Source organism: Balearica regulorum, chromosome 7 (assembly GCF_011004875.1).
Source record: "Balearica regulorum gibbericeps isolate bBalReg1 chromosome 7, bBalReg1.pri, whole genome shotgun sequence".
Taxonomy (NCBI): Eukaryota; Metazoa; Chordata; class Aves; order Gruiformes; family Gruidae; genus Balearica; species Balearica regulorum.
This window is the reverse complement of record NC_046190.1, coordinates 17133336-17157190: the sequence shown is the minus strand read 5'-3', so window position 1 is coordinate 17157190 and position 23855 is coordinate 17133336. Positions and strand designations below refer to the sequence as shown.

General features: G+C 36.3%; 1 protein-coding gene across 3 annotated transcripts in view; it reads left to right on the top strand.

Annotated features, from left to right (window-relative positions):
* Positions 1-23855, top strand: part of LOC104642603 (heparan sulfate glucosamine 3-O-sulfotransferase 1) — a 61654-nt gene that overhangs the window by 28573 nt on the left and 9226 nt on the right. Inside the window, exon 2 of one of the 3 annotated variants that reach the window (XM_075757516.1) lies at positions 19055-19106. The exons of the other annotated variants lie outside the window; for them this stretch is intronic. The gene's annotated coding sequence lies outside the window, so the exon portion shown is untranslated. The remainder of the gene's footprint in view (positions 1-19054; positions 19107-23855) is intronic. 3 annotated transcript variants of the gene reach the window in all.

Sequence of the window (23855 nt, the reverse complement as noted above, 5' to 3'; positions counted from 1 at the left end):
TTTGATCTTGATTAATTTTGCTTTACTTCAGAAACTAATTAACTGACCGTATGTGATGTAATGTTCTACGTGTCCTATATGTACCACCTTTATAATCAAACAGAAATCACATTATACTAGAGAATCTTGTAACGCAGTCTTGAACTTTATCTTTTTCCATTTGCTACAAATACTCATTAAAAATAGAAATATAAAAACTACAAGTTGATAAAGGCTTAGTGGCAGTCTTGCTACCATTCAAACAGATCAGAGAGCACTTTAAACCCAAGGGGACTGAAGCTGATGCCACCTTGCTTTTGTTCTGCAGGTTGCTCCTTCCCTCTCACATGTCCTGGCAGAGAGACTTGCTGACTATACATTAAATGCATGGAGGCAATAGGTTTTCTTCAGCTTCATCTCTTGATAATCGCTGTGGAATCACAAGAGGAGGAAATCCCCAGTGGGAGAAGAGAGATGAATGATGCATGTCTTAAAAGGGACCATGGCCTTTTCTGGTTTTATGTGTCAGATAAAATTCTCCTGAGTTCTGAGAGCTGGGCTACAGGGTAAGGAAAGTCCCAGAGATTTCATTAAGCTATTGCTTTTACTGTGATATTCCATGGGTTTAATAAGAGTCTGATTTGAACAGAGAGGAAGGAATTTTATGGAGAGGAATATCAGACTTCTAACACTAACTAATTTGTATCAGACTGGTTCTGGAAAGTAGTCCTCCTAAAGTAAGCCTCTTACAGGACCATTTACCCTCTGACAGTTTATTTGAATTTTATTTCTTTAATCTTAAAAAAACAATTTCTGGATCTCCTCCTCACCTGTCCCAATATTTATTTCTCTGCTCATGTTTTCCTTTTAGCTGGCAAATATTTGGGGAAAAGGAATAGCAAGGCAACTTCTTTGTGGATGTTTCAAGTCATTTTACTTGCAAGCAGGTGAAAACTTGAAGACTGACTCTCAGCATGAATGATTATTGGCAGTATGCTGCAAGTATTCCATAGCAGAAGATATTTCATTATGGGTGCAGCCAAGACATGCCTGTCAAAGAACAAATAACAATGAAGTGACAAGGTATGAAAAAAAAAAAAAAAAAGGTTACAGTGGAAAGGTGAAATAAAATTATCAGAACCAGACAGGGGGGAGCTCTCTTTCAGTACAACTTCATCAATTTGAAATTTAAAGGTTTTCTAACTCTTTGGAAGACTTTAATTAAAAAGTTTTGGTAGGGTTTTTTTTAATGTATTTTTCAATGTGTCTGGACTTTGATTCTTTATTTAACTCTATCATGTATTCTCTCCAGACAGCTTAGTAGCTCCACCTCATTTACTATTAAGAAACAAAACAAAACAAAACAAAAACAAAAACAAAAAAAAAACCCCAACAAAAAAAAAGAATACCAGTCTTTAAAATGAAATCTAATGTATTTTTTCTTGAAGTCTTTTTGTTCTATTATCTGTCCAGGGGATCTTTAGTTTGTCACTAATGGCAAAAAATGTATTTAGGCTTCAGAATAAAGTCTATGTAATTTTTATAGTATTATTTTCTTCAAAAGCAGGTTCATAATAACACTATCAGATCTTTTTCCCAGCAGAAGTATTACAGAACTTCTGCTGAGCAGAACAGACGTTAATAGCATTAGAGAGCGTCTGGGCAGGAGAGCTACCTCACCACCTTCAATATCCAAACTAAACTCAAGACTATTTATAGTGGGAAGGGGTACACCACAGTTACTTCTTAAAAACAGTCTGCTGTGGTGGATTCAGGTCTTCTCTGTGTGTATTGACTTGTCACCCAGTCACACTCTGCTTTTGGAACATGACTCTTTTTGCCAATAGCAGCTGTGGATCCTATTATTACCTTACTAAGGTAGATGAGGCAATTCTAGTAGTAGAAGCTTACTGTTTCAGATCTAATCTCTATTACCAGAAGTGTGGGAAAGTCCTTGACTTTTCAGATTTTTAAAGTACTAGACTTTCTAAGCTTTTTAATGCCAGTTACCTTTACAAGCAGCATCCCCTATTGCATTCTTGTACTTAGTATATTTTAAAAATTATATTTTATTGCTATATTTCTTGTCCAAAATTGCAAAAGGTACATTTCTTTACAATTATGTCAAATGTCCATTTTTAGAGGAGGAGATGAAGGCATAGGTGGACAAGAACTTAAAAGTTGCAACCACAAACTAGATATAAATAAATGTTTATTATATTTTTTGAAAGAATTTGAGCATGGCTTGTAAATGTTCAAAAACATGCTTGGATGTGATATGGTTCCTTGTGGAGTGGGTTTTTGCTCTGAGTGGGAAGAGGCTTTTCCGTAACCTCTGGTAGTTCTACTTTGCCGTCTGAAGATTTCTCTCAAAAAAGATTCACTTTCACTGATGTATTCTATTTCCTTACCTACTCAAAACAGCCTGTTCTTAATTACTAGTAAGATTTAGTTAGCCACTCCAGGTTTGTCCTCCCTGCACTCAAGGGGCTTAACAAAATAATGAAATGTCAACTGTTGGAGGAAAACTAACGTGGGGGGGGTTTATTTACTGTATTACAATATGTCTTGGAGTTCAAGCCTGGTACCGCTGGGTGGGGCTGTACAAATGCCAAAGACTTCTGCCTACAAGAGTTTATAACCTAAGCATGAACTAAAAGACCACAGATGGATACAAACCAAGAAGGAGGAGTAATACAGGGAAACAATGAGATGTTAGAAGATAGTCATTCAGCACAGGAGCAACTGGTTTTCGAAGGCCAAGAAAGCAAAGAATTTAAAATATCAGAAAATTTTAAATTATCAGAATAATTTAAATTATCAGAAGAATTTAAAATATCAGAAAATTTTAAATTATCAGAAAAGTTGCACATTAATCTAGCATAGTATTTTCTGTTATCTTTAAGTTGCAGTAACTACAGAATCCAAATGATTTAAAGATTGAAGCCTTCTCAGAATACATCTGATTCTTTCCTTTTGTGTGTCATGTTGTTGAAAATTTCATTCTGAATGGCTACTGCCATGCTTAATTAGCAAGCAGATCATAAGAGAAACTGCTTCTTCACCAACTGTGACCAGCAGGTATTGACAAGAAAGCCATGTAAACTCTACAAATGACTGCTGGTGTGCTTAAAACAGTGGAAAAATATGTTCACTTGAATGTCCCTGGGGCATTTAGCTTTGTATATCAGACAGCAGCTTTTACTGGAAATGTGAGCACAGGGCTTGTGAACCAGCAAAAATCTATAGATAATGTTCCATCTGTTCGAAGAAGCCCACACACACTTATTGGTAGAGTGTTGTCAATGTTTAACTCGATGAGTTCAAAACTTTTTTCTAGGGGATACAAAGCCAAAAAAGATACTGTTCATTTTTCCACTTTTCAAAATAGTTTTTGATCTATTTTTGGTACCTTTTTCTTCCAGGTATCAGAACTAAAGCCATAAAGCAGTCCTTTTCCCATAACAGCAAGGTCCTTTTCTCTCTACCACCACAAAAATTTTAATTTAATAAATTCTGGGAAAATTATTCTCATAAAGCAAGAAAAAAAGTTAGAAGCCTTAGTTAATCTGTATTAAATTCTGGAAAAATTGATGCCTTTGCAAATCAAATACTGCTGTTTGTTATGTTGTTAGTAGAGAATTCTACATCCTATTTACAAGCAATTAGGATTCCCAAATCATACTTGTGAATAAACTGACTTCAGTGCAAGCCAGGATGCAGACAAGTGTCAAGAGCTGACTGGCTTTACCACAGAATCCTCATTTGTGAAGGTGGTAATTTGTTTATCATTAGATCCTTTGGCTTCAACAGACCTAGGTCCCCTGGAAATATTTTGCATTATAAATTTGTATTAAACCACAGTACATGCATGGGGGATGTGTGTATATACACCTATATGTGTACATGAAAGCATCTCAATCCTTCTGTATAAAAATAATACGAAAGTAAGATACATAAATATATTTAGCACACAAATTACACTGTATTGGAGAATGTAGTGTATTTGTACCTCGATTAATCATGAAGTCCTCTGTTACTAATTTAAGGACAGTCGTGATCAGTTATGCAGAATTTCTCTCTCTATAAAATTGAAAACCAGCATATATTTTGTATGCTTAGTCACAGAGATATGTTTACATTGTAATTATCTGTATGAATTCAAGTGTGCCATATTGTGCATTAAAACTGGCAAAGAATTAATCTTGCAGAGCAGTGTCAGTAAGAATTTTTGCTGCATTGAATTATTAGTAGGTGCAATTTGTAACAGTATTTTTGTAAATTGCCTAAGGAAGCTGTGGAATTTCCATCACTGGATTTTTTTCTTAAGATTAGGTTATACAAACATCTGTCAAGAATGGTTTCAATGTAGTTCATCCTGCCTTAGGGTGGAGATGCAGACTAAGTGACCTCTTGAGGTCCCTTCCACCCCAGTTTTCTGTGATTCTGTGGCATTGTGATGCCACGTATTGTAGATATGTATATAAAAGTTACTCAGTTATAAAAGTTTACTTTTACTATTTTATCCCACTCCTGTTTCTTAAGCTCAAGGGATTCATGTGTATAAGTCAAAAAGAAAGGAGAATAGTTCCTAATTAATTATGGAAACTTGAAGTACTATTTAATTGGGTGTTGCATTTTAAGATCTACCTTGAGACTGATAAAGAACAGGAAGAGATAAAAATGAAGCAGCATAGATCAAGACTTGAAAGTTTGCTACATCAACCTTTCTTATTGGAATATGTTTTAAATGGAATGCATCCATAAAGACAGGACAAAGGATTCTTATGACAAATTTATGAGGAGGAAAGACTGGAATTGCCTGAGAGGAGACTCGAATGTTAGAACCGACAGTGGAGTAGTGAGTTTAGTGTGAAGTCCCAACCATGCTGGGTGCTGAGGATTCACAATTCCTATTAAGTTTGGCACAGTCTTAGCACGTGTAAAAGAGTTGCAATGACAAGTACTGCTTTACACAGTGGATTGTCTTGTGCCACAGATTTTCTGTTTGTGCATTTATAACTAGATGAAAGAGCTAGAATTCAAAAGGTAGATTGCTGCAAGGAAATAACATTTATTAAAGAACATTGCTTTTATTTCTTCCAGACAATGATGGTATGTTTGGCAGAGTTTACTAATTGGTCTTTGCTAATTGGTGATACAAACAACATGCTTGTTCAGACTGTTCTTCTCTGAAGTTCATAAAAATGTGTATTTGCAGCCACTTTATGCCTTGTCCTGTTGATGGAATGAGTGGTACAGTTACCTTTAGGACTCTTCAAAACTATAGATGGCAGCAGATGGCAGCAGCAATGTTTATGCATATGCAGCTATGTCTGCAATTTATTATCAACCTCACAAGCTCCAAAACTGAAAACCCAAAGGAGGTGGTAATTAAATGGGAGTTGAAAAAGTATTCTGTTCTGTAAGATGTTTCCCTTTTGAGAAAAGAATGGAAAAGCTGGGGGATAAGGAGGAGAAAACACAAGCATTATTCCTGAAGTGGTGTGGTCTAAAAATGGAAAATTAGTTCTCAATCAGACAAATCAGGTACTTGACTGTTCTCCCAGAGCCCCAGATTAGTGTTCTAACAGAGGCCTATCAAACATATTTTAATGAAATACCATTTTAGTTAAACATTGAAATGTTTCAGGTTTGGTTTTCCAGAAGGAACATCAGTTTGAAAACTTTGGAATTTATATGGCTTTGCAGTAACTTATAACTACAATTAATATGACTTAGTTGGTGTGAGAAACACAGTGTGGCTTCTTTCATCCAAATTAGACTAAGCTTGCTAGAATTAACTGAAATTAAACCTCTTATGAAAGTACAGCACTTTCTGGTTCTGTTCTGGCAGAACAGAATTCTAGTATCTTGACTCTTGAAATATTCCTTAACCTTAAGTTATCTTTCAAGCCTAGTAAAAAATTATATGTGTGCATATGCATGTCTGTGTTTGTTGGGTTTTTTTTGGTCAACCGATGACATCTATTAGTTTGATTGGTGGGACCTCCCATGAATATTACTGAGTTATGATTTTTTAAGTTAATATTATTTGATACTATTATTTAATATTTCTGTCATTAAAATACATGCCTACTATTAAACATTAGTTGTTGAGAATACTTTTTAAATACTAGTGTATAATAATGGACTGAAAGTATTTATGTTTTTGCAACTGACCCGTTTTTAGAAATTTTTGCAACATTTGCAGATTCAGAATACAAACAACCACTCCATTTATAGAAGGCTCATTAAAAATGAAGTGGCAATTTAGTATAGGAATAGTTAACAGGTCAAAGAAAGTCCCTGCAGTATGGGACTAAAACATTTCCTTTTATTTGTCATAATACATGCCATTTTCTATCAGTAACATTAAAAACTGTTAACATGTAGGTAACATAAGCTGTTTGTTACCTTAGATATCTACATGTATGTTTAACTTTCTTATTCCAAGTAGATGTATTAAAATAATAAGTGATGATAATGGTAAGCACATAAGCAAATATTAACTTTCAAAAAAAAAATGATATGAGAAAATATCTTCTGTTGCCTTGAACAATATTTAACATACATTTTTTAAAGTACTTATTAGTTTTATATGTCTTGGTTCTTAGCTGTTTGACATACCTATTATCAGATGATGTGTACCTTGCTGCTATTGTTAATATGGGCTATATTTGTAAAAGGCTTGCATTTGTGAAAGCTTGGAGTTTAATATTAAAGATTGTCTCTTTAAAATGGAAACATTAAAATATACTGAAGTTTCTGAAAAGGTTGCCCTATGTTTCCATGTTCTGAATTCATACAGTGCAGATTTTGTCGCATGGGAAGTATATTGCATTGGCAGATACAACGAGCATTTTATTAGGTATTTCACCATTGTTGGGGGTATATATCTCTCTCGTGTAGGTGTGCTCCACTCCTTGGTTGAGTTCTTGTGCTGTGTATTAACTAATTCTCTGAAGCATGCTTTTTTCCTGTTAAAGGAGTAGCTGCTGCCCATGCAATCACACACCATTCATGGTGTCACGCGCGCATGCGCACACACACACACACACACACACTTATTCTTAAGCGTGCTTCCTCTTTTTTCAGACTCGACCCTAGGTTTCCCACAGCAGAGTCTCAGGCATCAGATTTTATAAAATAATTAATTTAATTGAAAGATGCAGCAGCAGGATCGGCTCAGGCTGGGTGCCTCCAGGGTGACCCAGAACAAAGAAATCCCTGGGCAACTATACCCTTGGGTCCCATACACCTGCTCCTCACGTGCCCTTCATGCGCTGTCCATTTGTCCTTTAGTCCAATAGTTGTTTTTTTTGGTCTAGGATCTTCTAACGTCTAATTGGATTCTTCTTCTGTGTCCACGCAGGCAGACTCTTGTTGACTTGCAGTTTCTGCAGTTTTCCCCAAAGGTTGGACCCTCCTTATCTTCTGGTTTACACTCCTTGTACACCTGCCCTTGCTGGTGGAACATGGAGAACTGAAAAGTCCCAGACTGGGAAAAACATTACCGAGACATTAGTGTGATATCAAAATACTTTCCCGCACTAAAAGACTAAACACAGCACTGTACTAGCTGTTTGGAAAACTACTAGGAAAATTACTGAGAAAAATACCTCTATCGCAGCCTAAGGCTTCAGCAAATGTAGCCACTCTTGCTAAGTAAACCTAAGCAAACAGCACAAATCACACTCTATTATATTCCTAAGTAATTTATTCTAATTAAAACCTACTTATTTATGGTAAACAACTAATATCCCTCAACACTTCCTTTCTTGATTCTTCTGTAAAACAGAACTCTTTTGGACTGTAATGTACTTTTTTTCAACAGACTGCTAATAACCTGTAACTACGTGTGTATTTTACACATGTAGTTAAGGGAATGTGGGGATGCCACTGTCTACACAGTCCTTTAAAGAAATACTAAAGCCATAAGTATAGCAGTTATTGAAGTAGAATATTTATAATTTGGGTGCAATCTTAAAGTTAAAATCTCAAACAGTTTGTTAGTAAAAATGAAAGACTAGATTACCTTTGTTCCTTTGTTATTTTGTTTTGTTTAATGATATAGGCATACCTCAGACTATTACTCCTCTTGCTCTCTTTCAGTTCTTCTGTTGTGCTTAGTAGTACTTGTTTGATGTGTATTGTTGTGTTTTTTGTGAAGCTTTAAATATGATACAGCCACAAAGCTAGCAGTCTAAAATATAACCACAATGCTATATATGATGGAGGCAACCAGTGGAAGTAGAGATAGATGAAGGAAAGCTTAAAAAATGAATTCAGGATACAATTTAGACATTTTATTTGTGTCTTAATAATACCTCTAAATAGCAACACATTGGTCAGTATTTGGAATGCAAAATTCAGAAGTTCACATATTATTGTTCTGGATTGTCCGACAACATGGTGTGTGGGCATCCTGTGTGCAGTGAATTCATAGACATTTATGAATTCTTTGTCATGCTCTGATAATTGTTTTCTTCATATACAGCAGCGGAAGTTTATTCAGAATTTGCAGACAGTAGTGGACTCATCAAGATAGTAGATTCACTAAAAGCCTATAGAAAGCTCAGAGAAGTGGTCAAAAAAAGTGTTAGCATGAACAGGTCTATAAATGTTTATATGCAAGTGCCTGTCCTATAGAGGAAGCTAGAAGTGATGCCTGTATTTCATAGTGCGCATTAATAGAGTCATCGTTTCAGTTTTTATTAATGTCCCAATTATCGGCTATTAGAGGAAACTGTTCCATGTGGATCATCTAGCTCAAGCAGAATGTTTCTCAAAATTAACCTATTTCAACTATATCTAAGAACTGTTTAAAAATAAAATAGGGAAAAATATGTGTATAACCTCTTAAAACTAACAAGCTTGAAATGTCTGTTAGTTGTAGAAAGAGTTTCCCTCTTTTGGGTTCACTTTTTGGAGTCTGTAGGGAATGGGCTGTTGGTGATTACAAACACCCGAGCCTTCAGCTCCTCTTTGGTCCTGGTAGTATTGAAACTCATCCGATCTTCCTTTCCAAGTGTCACGTCAATTTCTGTCTGTTCCTTTTGGATTCTTCAGCACCCTCATGACTTTTATACTTCCTTGCTCCACACGATTTTTCACTGCAGTGCACTTGAGTGTGGCTGCTGCCACACCGCCTGGGTGCCAGACGGGGAGCACTGAGCCCATGACGGGGGGTTCCTGCTGGGTCTGGCAGCTGCTGTGGGGAAAAAAGAAGTGGGAAGGTGGAGTAGGCTGTGTGCAAGGGGTGATTCTGAGAGTTTTGGCAACCAGGTTTGAAAAAAGATGATGTGTGTGTGTATAAACAGAAATTAATAGAAACTCTGTAACTTGGCCAAATTTGAGGGAAGTTTTCACAGGCTGAGTAAAATACTGACAATTTTTTGTTGTATTACAAAGCCCTGTTTAACAAAACAACACTAAAGCTTCTCAAAGAGACAGTTGCTGTATTTTTTTAGAACCTGAGCAAACAATGTGATTTTCCGAAGCTTCATACTTAGAAGCAGCTCAGCTCCGTAAGTTGCTATTTAAAAAAAACAAAAAAAAAAATCACCTTGGGCAGACACCCAAGTGCGGAGAATTTCAGCTGACATTTTTTTGGCAAATTTGTGTGCAACAAAACTGGATTTGCTAATACACTATGTTGAGCAGCATGGGTGTAAGTCATTCTAACGGTAATTAAAATGGCAAAGATAGGTGGGATTGGGGGTGGGGAGAGAACTGAAAAAGGAGGGAGGAATAAACTGCGGGAACAAAAGGAGAAAGGTGAAGCCGTGAAGGTAAATGCTGAGAATGCAGAGCAAGTTAAATAGAAGAGAGAAAGATCATGGAGAGCATACAATAGTTGGATAAAGGTAGATGATAGGTGTCATATTACTGTAAACTGGTGTCAGCTTAAGTGTTTTGGAATGAGCAGTGCATAGAGTCATAGCCCAATTTTAGAGAAGTTGCAGTCTTAACCAAATAATAAAATGTCAAGAGTAAAGGCATTATGAGATTATTAACATTATTTAACCCATCCTTATGAACTGTTCAAAAGCTATTGAATTCAGTGCAAATAATTCTTACTAGCAGATGGGGTTTTTATCATATACTTACTGCAGAGGATGTTTACTGCAAAAGCATCATCAAGTCTCAGCAAGTGAAGTGCAGAATGCTTTCAGCTAGACCACTTCCAAAGCAGTGTATTGGCGTCTTGAACCATCTGCTTGTTTTTGGTCTTGGACTTAGAGTACCAATTTAAAATCCTCTAGAATGGAAAAAGGTTCCATTGAATTATTCTAATTTATGTGACTATGTCTTAAATGGATTTATTCAGCTACTTTGATAGATCTCTAATTTTAGAGATCTCTATGTTTAGTCTGTTCTAAAATTCAGATTTTGGCTAAACCTTCTTACAAGAAGGCACCAACAAATCAGTATGTAAGAAATGGAGACATGCCTGTTATTCCATTATTCAAGGATAATAGAAACATAAAAACCACAAATAGAACACAAAGCCACAATAAGGTAGACTAAAAAAGAGCTTACAAAACAATTGTTAAAGACATAAGACTAGCATTACTTCAAATGCAGCAGGAAGGGGAAGCCTGTCTTTATGCAGCAAAATTTGCAGGTGATATTAAGTTACTCAGAATAGGAGAAAGAAACTTTTTTTTAAAAAAGCCTTTTTGTGTCCATGAATGGACTTCAAACTGGCAATTAGTGTTCGAGAATTTCACTCTGAGATTATATATTCACAGTGTATTCACTGTGAGCTATGAAAATAGTAGCAGTCAAAGCCAATTTAATATTAGAAATTTTTAGAAAGAAAAAGAACAAGGTAGAGAACATCATGGTTACAAGCAGTGTCACAGTGGTCCACCTGCACCTTGAAAAGGTGAAGAGAAGGATGAGTAGGATGAGTAAAGGATGATTAAATCTTTCAAACAAGGAACAAGTAGAACTACGAGTTTTCAGTCTGGGAGGAAGAAAATTGAAGGACACTATGACAAGTTTATCAACTCATGAGTGGCAAGTAAATAGATGATGAGTGATTGTTCACTGACTCTTCTACTGCAAGGACATCGGGCATGAGATGAAACTAGTAGATGGTATGTTTAAGTTAAACCAAAGGAGGTATTTTTTCATGTTTCATATAGTTATGCCATGGAACTCCTTGCCACAAGCTGAGTTGACATTGATTCAGAACGTAATAAGACTGGTTACTGATATTATCTGTTAAGGACTATAAAGCTATAATTCTGTTTCAGAGAGCCACTGAAGCTCGGACTCACTGGAGGCTGGAAAAGTATTCTTGGAAAATGACTGTATGTTTGCCTCGGTTTTGTACACTGTCTTAATGTGTCCGTGATGGGCCACTGCTAGACAAGGGATACAGGACAAGTGAAATGCTTAGTCTGACCAAGTATAGTCTTTCTTAGATTAAGCTTAACAAATGTTTCAGTTAAAACTGCTGCCAAGATGCAAGGGTGGTTCAATTTGCATGTAGCTTCAGAGATGGAGAGCTGGCTTTGCTTCTTTCGTGTGTTTGTTTTAATTTGACTTAATCTGAAATTAACATCTCCATTGAGATGAATGGGATAGCATTTCTAGATCTTTGTTATGATTGTTACATGAAAGTATGTTACTTTCATGACTAATTATACTTTAATTTACTCACTTCATACATTCATAGCTTTTTTTTCTGCATTTAATCACATATCAACGGTTGCCTTGTATTTAATTCCTATACTTTATTTTTAATACATCTTGAATGAGAGTTATGCTGTAGAGTTCAGTGCTTATTGACAGAAAGCTACATTGGACTAGACAATTTTTAAGCATAAGAAAAACAATATGCAGTGTCTTTTATTAATGACCTGGATGATGGAAGAGACATAGGTGACACTAAGCAAAGACGGGTGGAGGCACACTGGAGGACAGGACTGGGTGTCAAAATGTTGTTGCCATATTGAAGAAATGGTTTGAATAAAACAGGCTGCAGTTTAATAGGGACAAGTACAAGTAGAAATAAACAGAAATGTCTACCTGTACAAAGTCCAGGCATGGAATCATTGACTGGCTAAGAGTGCTGTACAGAAGAATTTCATGTGATTTGATGGATTAAAAACTGCCCAAGAATTAATGCCATCCAAGCAAAAAAGCAGGAAGAATGTAAGGATTATTTACGCTGGCCGTAGTCTGGAAGCCAAGTGGGGTGGTTGGTTGTTCTCTGTGTTAGTGAGGGTTTATCTGAAGAGAGAGATCTAGGATTCGGTGTCATGAAGTCTAGAAAATGTGACTCTCAAGCCAAAATTACATGATCTGTGACTGTTATCAGGTATGCCCTTAGGTTTTTCTTTGTACACTATAACATCTTCAAATTCATTAAAAACTGTTACAAGACAGCTGTTTAGGATTCATTACTTAATCATGTTACTTGTGCCCTGGCATCTATAATATGTAGAAGGATCTGAGTTCCTTTCTCTGTTAGCTTCCTTCATTTTTTATTTTTACAATCTCTTCTCCGCTGGCATGTGACTCTAGTCTGCCATGCTGCTGTCCTTTTTCTTGTCCTCTGTAAGTCATCCAACTTTGCTGATACTTTCCACACCAATGTCAAACTATATGCTCTAACTGTACAATTCCTGGTCTTCACTACAGTTAGTGAAACATGAAAAGTTGTGCTTTGAGCTATGACACTGGAAACTATGGTCACGTACTCAGAAATGGAGATTTTTCTTTGCCTCTCTTTCAACAGAACTCAATAAAGTAAACGAATGCATCCAAAACTATTAAAAATTATTTAGTCTTTTTTTATATGAAATTTCTTTGGAAAATATATTAAGTAATTTGTTACATATTTTATATGATCTACCCCCTAGTTATTATGATCCCAGAAGTGCATAGTTCTCAAATTGAATTATGTTTCCCCTTGAGCTCTTGTAAAATTTATTTTATAGTAGATGATTACTTATTTAAGACACTAAATACTGTATTTGAAATACAGTTTAAAATGTCCTTTTTCTTTGTTGGCTGTTCTTTCTCTTTTATTTGTGTTACATAGGTCTTCAGTAATATTTAGTGGCAATGACACTCCTAGATTAATTGTGTATTGTTCAGAGCATTTAACTTTGTCAGGTTTAATTCTGTTGTCTTTTTGTTTCACTGAAACATGTTTTTTCCTGACCTTGCAAGGGGATGAGCAAGGGTTATCCTAGTTCATTTATCTAATGTAGCAGTCAAAGTACAAACTCCTGAGAAAGAAAAATACACACATCTTTTGACTATCTCCCTATATTAACAAATTATTTATGCTTGCAGTCTTCTGTTGACAGCCACCTCTGAGCTCCCTCTCTCTTTTGAGAGAGATTGACCAGAATGAAACACACTGTTCCTAGTCACTCTGAACCATTAGTTTACCAAAATACCTTAAAATTGTACTGGCATTTTCTCTCACTGCTTTTGCATACTAATAGTGTGCTTGCCTTTGCCCACTACTGTGCATCAAGCTGAAGTTTTCATTGAGATTTTTGAGTGATTCACAAAGAATCCTAAGGGTAGGGCTTTCCAGGAAGTCTGAGGGATCTAGGTGTCCATCTCTGATTTGAAATTCAAATTTCAAATGAATTAGTGACTGAAGCTCCCTTAGGGTCCTTTCAAATCTCAGCCTGTATCTTTTTCTGAAGAGATGCATGGTGCAAGGTTCTGAGTTAACCAGATGCTGAATATTTCCTACACTTTGGCTTCTGAGCTATTTTTTAATTCACATTGAATATTTGCTTTTTACTCAGAAGCTAGTAGTGAAGTACTTTGACAAAAGTTCAAGTAAAGTATGTCAACCCATTCTTTTCCCTGTGCTATTTAGTTTGCATGGTCAATGGATAATAAAAGCCATGTAAAAATTTTGCTCAGCAAAAAGGGATACATGTTGGGTTATATGGGGGGGGGGGGGGGGGAGATGTAATCTAAATTAATTTTAGCATATCTTGGTTCCCCTCCATTTTCTAAATTTTTTCAATGTAATTTCTCCCAATTTATATCAATGGCCATGACTTCTTTGTAGTCATAGTTCATAGCTTTAAAATTTTTATCTTTCAATATGGGGGCTAACATTGCTTGGTAGTTTGTCAACTCTGTAATTGAAAATCCCTCCAGAACACCTGAATGTATTTCTAAACACGCATGGTCATTTAACATTTCCTTTATTGTTCAGCTGTAGCAATGCAACTCACCATTACAATCTTAAGGAATTCATTTTATGGTTGCCTCCATCTTTCTATCACCTGGACAGTCATGGTATTTGGATTTGCCTTTGTAATATCACGGCAAGGTGAGAAACACAAGTCTTAAGAGCACAAGGGGAGGAAGAGAGGGGAATATTTCAAAACTTTTACAACTTTGCTACTAAGTAAATTATTCTATGACTGACTTCTATGGGACTAAAATTAGACCAGTGTAAATACTTCTGAAAAATTTCACCCTCAAGGCTTGTCTTCAAGGGGAAATTACTGTAAGAAAGCTGAGGTGTACATTTTAAAACACATTAGCTGCTGAGCTCTAACTCCCCACGTGAATAATCTTAGAGTGTGAGGAGGTTGCTCTACTTGGAGAGCATAATCAACTGTAAATTCAAATTCCATCTCACTTTGTTATGGCATCACTGTCCAAGGTGTGTTTGCTTCAGCCCCCACAGGAAAATGTTGAAATTGAACTCAGATTCATTCAGTCTCCACTCCAGTCACAACCATGATACCATCCTTACCACTTTTGCCTTCCTACACACCTGCACTATAGTAGAATCTAAATTTTCTTAAGGTTTGATATGTTGTAACAAATCTGAGTTCTTCTGTGCTTGAACAGCTGTTCATGTTTCCAGTGTATACACATTTATCTGTTTGCAGTAAACTTTTATAATCTACATTTATCAGCATCAGCTGCATTGCTCATGAGCCCAAGTAATTTAAATTCTTGAATCTGACTACATTATTTTCTATTACTGCCTGTTCTTTATTTCTCTGTGTGTTATATATGTGTGTATTTGCACAAATATAGAACCTAACTCTGGCCATTAAAATTATTAACAACATGATTTTGCCTACAGATGCTTAATTTTTTGCTTTTCATAACTTCCATCACTTTCTCCACTCTCTTCCTCTTTCACTACCAGCTTTGTGGTGCTTTTAGTAGAAGTTGGTTACATGTTATAATTTAAAATACTTCACATTCAATTTCTCTTGCATACTTACGAACACAGAAGTTCCATAATGTTTTATGAAATGGGTTGGAGTTCATGATTTATTTCTCCTGCTACTTTTAAATTTGACTGAAATTTGGTTTCTGAAACATTCTCAGCCTGTGACTGACAATTATATCAGTCTTTTTTAAAAAAATGTCAGGGGAAATAGCTTCATTTTATGAATGTTTTTGACATGCTACTCTCTAATTTCTTATACAATTTTGGTAAGCTCCACAGTATAGGAATTGAGACTCTTTCACATTCAATAACTGAACCTCTTATTTCTCACACACTGACACTTCGATGTTGTTTGATTGTAACACGTTGATTCTGATCTGAAAAATTTGCTCTGAACTGTTTGTTATCTATAAACTCAAAGTGACTTTTTCTTTTCACTGTAATTCCCTTTAAGGCATCAGTAGGTGTGACATCTTTCCAAGTACATCCATGTCAGACTTTCCCCCTCTGGACAGAAAGGTTCTGTAAGAAATTTAACCTGCTCTCAATATTATTGTTCTTGCTTGAAATGTATTTAAATTGATAGATGCCGTAAAGAGTGAGTGGGACATGAGTGTGAAAATATTTTAGCTAAGAAATGTTAAACTACAAATCTCAAATGAAAATTCAGCATTAAAAATGTAAAATAATACATACAATTTATAGTTTCTAGAAGAAATACTGTCCTCCCTTGAGAGGAAAAGCTATTATCATTGCTTTAAAAGAGCTGGCATCAATAACCGGTAGCTTACACTGCTTACTTGCATTACCTTTTTTAGCATGCTATAAACAGAAATAACTATTCCATATTTTATAGTTACAAATTAAATTTAAAATCCAGATTTATTTTCCCCAGTGGGCACATATTTATGGTAAGAGGACTGAACATTCATAATCAGAATGCAGAAAAATACCTTTATTGCCACAAAATTAAACATGATGTTGCTTTAAATAGAAGTATACATTTTTCACAAACCGGACTGGGAGGAAATAGTATTATGACTATGCTTTGCAAACCACTTTATGTATCAATGACCAAACAGTGAGATACTAAAAGCTGAGAGTAGGAGGATGGATAGGTTGTGAAAAGTAATTCTGAGGTTTCAGCAGAGATCCTGTTTCCCAAACTAAATTTCATGTTAATCTTTCCAAATCACTGCATGTTTGCAAGGGTTTTTTAAAAATTTAAAGTTCTTCTGAAACAATGCAAGCTTTGGAGACATGTCATCAACTGCAAATAGGTAGTCTGCAAATGCTTGCTAGAGAATTGTTACACATGCTTGCGTATTTTTCTTCCATCTTGCTGAGTTGGAAAATGATTGTGTCAGTGTCTGAGAACAGGTGACCTTCAGTGGGGTTCCCAGCCATCCTAGAGATACAAAAGCTTGAGATGCTCAACATCTTTAAAGATTACACCACCATTTATGTAGGGACTTAAGATTCTCTATTTTTACATTCAGCACTATTGAACCCAATTTTATTAATGGAGTAAAGTACTATTCACTGTGAGCACTGGGAGCAGAATATCTTTCTGATTTTATGTGCTTTTAGGCAGTCTTGGTTTGGTGCTTCACTTTCTGTTTTTTCTATGAATCCCACTGGACTTGCAAATTAACTGGTATTCAGGTGTTGACATTTGTTCTTCAAAAGGTTAGAAGTAACTGCTAAGCTACTGATGAAGGATGCCACAGAAAACCCACTGAAAATACTTCTGTTAACACTCTGGAAAAACTCAGAATACATTGAAAATGGAAAAAATAATGTACTCAGAAGTAAAATGTACAGTGAGATAATTTTTTTTTTTTTAAATTGCACCATGCATGGGGGCTGCTGAGTGTACTTATGGGGCAAGAGAAACAAGAATCAGGATGCACAAGATGTTTATTTTATGTTTGAAATCATCACATACAAACACCTATATCCTTGCTTTAAATAACAGTGCTTTAGTGGTAATGGGGAACAGGTAAAAGAGAAATGAGGACTGATCCTCAACTTTTCTTTTTTAAATTTCCTAAGGAAAAATGAAATGTACTGGAATAGTATGGAATGTGTGGGTTGTAAGGCATATAGTAAGAAAAAAAAATTAATTGTGGCTAGACAATGGCAATGATAGATCACAAAATCAATCACCTCATCCTACAGAAAGTAGGGTCTTTTGCCAAACTGGAACTGAAGTAACAAAATATTGTGCTTTGTTTTCTTGTCTCTCCAGAATGTTGTTCTTGACTTCATTTGGGAGGGAGAATGCAAGATAATGGCAGTACCTTTTTCCTTTATAACATGTTAAGGTATTGGTCCTTGCGGAAATGCTCAATTGTTGTGGCAATATAAGACCAATCTGCTGTCATACCGTATCTTTTTCAGTAGCTGAAATCAGGGAGTTTACAATCAATTAAAGTACATGTGCTGTACCAGCTACCCTCTGGTAAGAGAATGACTTTGAACATTCTAACGGTTTATTGCTCTAATTAATATGTAGTTAATTATGAAAATATATCAGAGCCCCTCCCTACCTCTACCTCTACCTCTTTCTCGTCTGTTCCAGGAGTTTCTAGCACCTTGCCAACTACCAGAATATGGTAACGCCATTCAGACTTAAGGAGAAAAATATTAAAATGTCATTATAAGATACCTAGGTACAACAGATGGTTTCCAAATTGATACTACAATTTCAGATAAAAGAGAACTAATTATAAACTTTATCATCATAGCCAGCAAACAAAATACTTGAAGCTGGGAGGGAATCTTACCGTGCTCCGAGTCTCTGATCGCATCTATTGTGGCTCCTCCCAGTCAGAGTTTCTAATGTGACAAACTCTTACCATTTGTCACAGGTCTCACAAATTTGAAGTCTTAAAGTCCAGATCCTGAACGTATGTGATGGCTCCTAAATATGATTTTACCTTAAAGACCTAGGTGAAAATTGACAGACAGAGCTTAAAAGCTCCAAAGAATTGCTGTAGGCACTCTCAGCTATCAAAGTGCCTTTCTGAAAAGTTGTAATTGATTTGAAGTGAAGCAGCATTAAATGAATAGTGCGGAAGGTTTATTTGGGTGCAAAATAGCACTGAGCTATGGGGGAGAAGTGATGGTGTATGGCAGGGAACACGTTCTGCTTGAGTTAACCATGCTATGTGATCCAGTGGTACTGCAGGTGTTTTTACCCTGGCTTTTCAGGTTTAGAGCACAACCACAGAAAGTGTTTTTGTAAAAGCTTGTAGATGCAGAGATTGTTTTTGCACAGGGAAGTTGTAATAATAACTGGCTGGACTGGGGAAGAGAGGAGAAGGAGTTGCTTTGTTTTTCAGTGAAGTTTAAGAGACTATGTCATATATTTGTATATCTTTAATACTTTGAATTTGGTTGGACTACTGACATGCCTACAGGTTCAGGCTGTACAGCAAAGTTTGAAAGACTGGGACTGCAGAGAAGCTTTTCCAAGTTCTGTCCTTCCTAACTAAAAGAAGTGCAAAAGACAGTCAGATAGGACCCCTACTAAATCTCAGAAATCCTGGAGATAAGCAAAAGATGGTGTTTGGTATTAGCTATCTGCTCTCAGACTTTTCAGAGTGGTGAGTATTTTTTCACTGTATTTTAACATATTACTTTGGCAGTGGGAACAGGTCTGGTAAGGAGCAAAGGATCTGGTTTTTACTTTTTCTATGATATCCAGAAAATAAACTGTCTTTTACTTTGTGTTTTCAGACTGTCATCTTTGACTCTGTTTTCAGCAGTCCCAAAGAGGTGTGAGTTTGGCACACTGGGCTATTTTCTGTGTTGTGTTGTGGTTATTCAGCATTTTCAAATATGTCCCAAATTGCTTTCATTCCTGTGTCTCTGCAGCTGCCTGCTGGGCTGAACATGCCTGAAACTTGATAATGAATATGTGTTGAAGGTATTAATTGAGTTTTTTTTTCAAAAGACTATTATATATTTGTTTTCTTTCTAATGTATTGGCCTGTTCTGTATTATGGTAGTATATTTACCTTCTTTGTTAGCAAGGATTTGTTTACCAGTGTAAGACAGAGTTTTGCCTTTTTACTGCTTTCTGTATTCATCAGATTTAAGAATTACTAGGCAGGTGCTTTCTTTGGTCTCTAACTTCAAGTTTTGCATGTTCATTTACTTTGAGGAAAGGTAGACTATGAGGCTTTTTTGGTATAATTTTGGATTCTTTGATGACCAAAGTCTCTCAGCATACCTAAACTCAGTGTGGACTGGGTGTGTTTCTTAGTTTTGCAAATCCTATTATTTAAACAAGCATTCATACTCACTCAAGCCTTTCGTCTCTGATCCTTATCTTGATTCTGTCTCTTATTAGGGCCTATGCCAGTACCCAAAATTTAAAAATTAGATTGTCGGCTTTTAAGTCAATTGTATAGATGACTTACGTTTTCACCTTCTTTATATCACCTCACACCCTCTGTTTTATAGTCATTCTTTAAAAAAAAAAAAAAGCTCCTGAGCTGTTTTTTTTATTTTTCTCTGCAGTATTTTTCACAATCCTGAGTTAACTAAAAACTATTAAGTACTTAAGAAGTAGCTGTAGTCAGAAAAATAAATATGTCCTTTGGTTGCACATAGTAATGAAGTACTTCTTAAACTTTGTTCAGTCATCCTTTACAAGGCCAGATCATTTCAACTCTGATGGGTCCTTCAGCTGCTATTTTATTGTGGATGAATTCTCAGCTCACTTTACGTCTGTGCTTTTTGGTATATTCCTGGGCCAAGAAGTCGGCTCCTTTCTTAGTGTCTGAATGTGACATTAGAAGGTCTCCATCCGCTGCTTGTTGGATAGTAGGACTTATTACCAATGGAAGGATCAGTTTATTTCATGTCTTGTAGAATGGGGATATACAGCAATTATACAGGACCCAATACGGCAATTCTTATCAGTCAGCATCATATAACTACTTCCGAGAGACTAATGCCAGAGACTTGGTAAAGTTCTCTAAAAAGATATTATAAACAGAGGGTAAGATGCTGACCTTGGCTCAGCAGACTTGGCTGAAGTGCTTAACTGAGGGAGAGCATTCAAGGCAGGGACTCTTTGCCTGCAATGCTTCTGCTTTGTGGCTTCTCTCCCTGGCCAGCTCCTCATGTGTCACTCCTGGCTCTCTTAGGCAGCTCCCCATGCAGCTGCCAATATCTGGCGAGCTCTGCCTGGAGTGCTCTCACCCTGCATTGGGGCACTGTTAAAAACGTAAGGTATAATACTGACAAGTTCTGCCCAGAAAAACTCTCCGGTTAGACAAAGTCTTCCCTTTTTGGAGTCCTTGAAGTTGTAATGCATTAGAATCCACACAAGTTCAGATTAGCAGGGGTTTATGGGTTTGGTTTTGGTTATCTAATGCCAGGAAGTTGTGCTCCTTACAAGAGAGCATAACAGGTTCTAGGGTCACCTATTTGACAGGGATGTCCTGTAGGAATTGTTTTGTACAACTGTACAAACAACTGTAACCCCGGACAGCAACTGAGCACCACACAGCCACTCACTCATTTCCCTCACAGTGGGATGGGGGAGAGAATCAGAAGGGTAAAAGTGAGAAAACTTGTGGATTGAGATAAAGACAGTTCGACAGGTAAAGCAAAAGCCATGCAAGCAAAGCAAGACAAGGAATTCATTCCCCACTTCCCATGGGCAGGCAGGTGTTCAGCCATCTCCAGGAAAGCAGGGCTCCATCACACCTAATGGTGACTTGGGAAGACAAACACCATCACTCCGAACATCCCTCCCTTCCTTCTTCTTCCCCCAGCTCCTTATATGCTGAGCATGATGTCATATAGTATAGAATATCCCTTTGGTCAGCTGGGGTCAGCTGTCCTGGCTGTGTCCCCTCCCAACTCCTTGTGCACCCCCAGCTACTCACTGGTGGGCTGGTGTGAGGAGCAGCAAAGGCCTTGGCTCTGTGTAAGCACTGCTCAGCAATAACGAAAACATCCCTGTGTTATCATCAGCACTGTTTTCAGCACAAACCCAAACCAGAGCCCCATACCAGCTGCTGTGGAGAAAATTAACTCTACCCAGCCAAACCCAGCACAACAACAGAGAGCTAACCTGTCTTCGTCCCTATTGAATGCCTCTGTTGCCATCTCTGACCTTCTGAGGAATCTTTTCCTTTGAAAGACAGGTGTCTCATCAATCCCCTCCAGAAAATTCCAATTTTAATTCCTAAACATCAGTGAGTACTAAGTTGTTCTTTGTGACAATGAGTGTGGGCAAGTGAATAATATTCAATTAATTATAGCAGAGGTAGAGAGGTTGAAGTTTTATCTCAGAAAGATCTGTAGAAATAAACACAATAGCTAGTTATCAGCCACACATCGTTACATCTTGCACCATTATAATTACACAGTTACGGCTTATTTGGCTGAAGATTTGTCATGGCATCTTTGTTACTTCAATTTACATTAGTTCTGATGCATAATTAACAATTATAGGTGTAAGTTTAATTCAACAAAACGATGATGCAATTCCATTTGAAATATGCCAATGTGATATGTAGAGTGATTAGACATATAAAATTGGCCTTGTCATCTGTATTAATCTGACTACTATCTACACTTTACATCTTAATAGGAACAAATTTTTTATATATATATATATATTTAGAGTTATGCTTAGAATGGACCTGCCTTTATGGACTAAACATATTAAAGGCCTTTATGAAATTGTAATTCAGTAACTGTTATGTGGGTGGTTTGAGTATGATATTTTTCAAAGACACCATAAAATACAAATGTGTAGGCTATAGCAGTGGAAGGTTTATTTAGCTCAGAAATATATTAGTGTATTTATACTGTATATATTAACGTATATAAGGTACTGCTATATATTTGCAGTCATATTATCATCAGGCAATTTTCTATCTTGAATTATCAGAAAAGGGAATTAGAAAATATAATGCTAGCCTTAGGGAAGCAAACTTTTTTCAAAACTCCTATCTGCTAATATCACCTGCCAATGACTTAATGTGTTTATAGTCTATGCTAACCTTTCTTAGCTTTCCTTTTTATCCATTATAGTCTGTGTACCTGGTAGAAAGGAAGCCTGCAGCCAGTTGCCATTACTTTGTGGCTCCTATCTGTACTCACCAAGTAGCTATTTTCTTTTTTATTCCTTTTTTATTCCTGTAAGGTAGTAACTGTTGGCTGTTATAAAACTGCAATCTCATTAGAAAAGGTTCATCCAAATAAATTCACTGCTGATATTAGGACTTTAAAATGTCAAATGTCTTTGTCTTTCTTTGGGACAACATATGGTTTTATAGTGATGCTTAAAGAGACACCTTTAGACTCTTCCATTTCCAGAAGAGTTGTTATGACAGCAAGACAGCATTTTGGTACAGACTGTGGGAACATGGGTTTTTAGGTGTGCTTCATTTAAGAATTCTTAGTACATCTCCCTATTAAAAATATGCCCATAGTTTGAGTAAAATGAAACTGAACAGAATTCTTAAGTGCATACAGGAATGTTAACGTTCTTTATCAGCAATAGGAACTGTTGCGATGTTTGACTCTGGGATCTGTGGTCCTTTTTGTACCTTTAGTCCTCTACTCCTTGTATACGCAGAGACCAGTGGAGCTCAACTTGAAGCTCTGTTACAAAACATCAATGTTGTATTTTACTCACACTCAACCCTTCTTGCTTTCTTCAGTTTGCATCAGGGATTTTCCACGGTTACAGGTGGGAGGTATTCTGCACATCCAATCTGTGTACGTTCACGCAAACTGACTGACCTCTCCTAACAGGTTTTGATAATCCCCAGTAATGACATCATGGGGATGTTATTTAGTTATTACACTTAATCTGGCAATGGAGTATAAAGTAAATGTGTAGCAGAATAGTTTTGTGCCCGATCTGAAGATAAAGGGTTATCATGCGCTGGGCTAACTGTCCTTTCACACATAGTCTTTAGTTGCATGGAATAGTTAATTTGGGATTCTTGTGAATCAGATCTCACTGAAATCATTAGGACACAGCTCTAAACATATTCAATTGCACCTATTTCTAATTGATCTCATTCTAACATAAACCTAAAATAATTGCACTGCTTTTAATAAAATTAAGGTCTACTCAAAATTGTTTCTATGTAGGAACGTTTTTCAAAATTTTAAATATTTTTTCTCACTTGGAAATGTGCCGTCATTGTCTCCTCAACTCAGTCTAGACGTATCTGACCTGTGTGGATAGACGTAGCTGAATTTTGTTTCCTTTCACTTCATAATAAAGAGGATACTTTTTTGTTCAACCACTGGACATGTGCCAAGTATTTTTAAATGTACTTTGTTTCATAAACGATTCTATAAAGCAGAATTAAGGTATTATGAAGAGGACTTTTGATGGTTGTATTAATTCTAACATTGAATGCTTAGAATTAATGGAATTAGTCATTGCTTTATTGGATTTGAATAAATTGATATTGGATTTTATTAAGCAATGTATCCCATATGCACTGGATTATTCATTTGCCTGTTTTTCAAAAATGTATAAGCCATACTGAGAGCAGATTTGCATTTATTATGCTATGTAACGAGCCCTACTTTTACCAAAGGGAAAAAAACAGCCTAATTTCAGATATTTGAAAACTTTTAGAATTGTGTTGTTGTTGTTGTTTAGAATTATTTATTACATAAAGCCAGT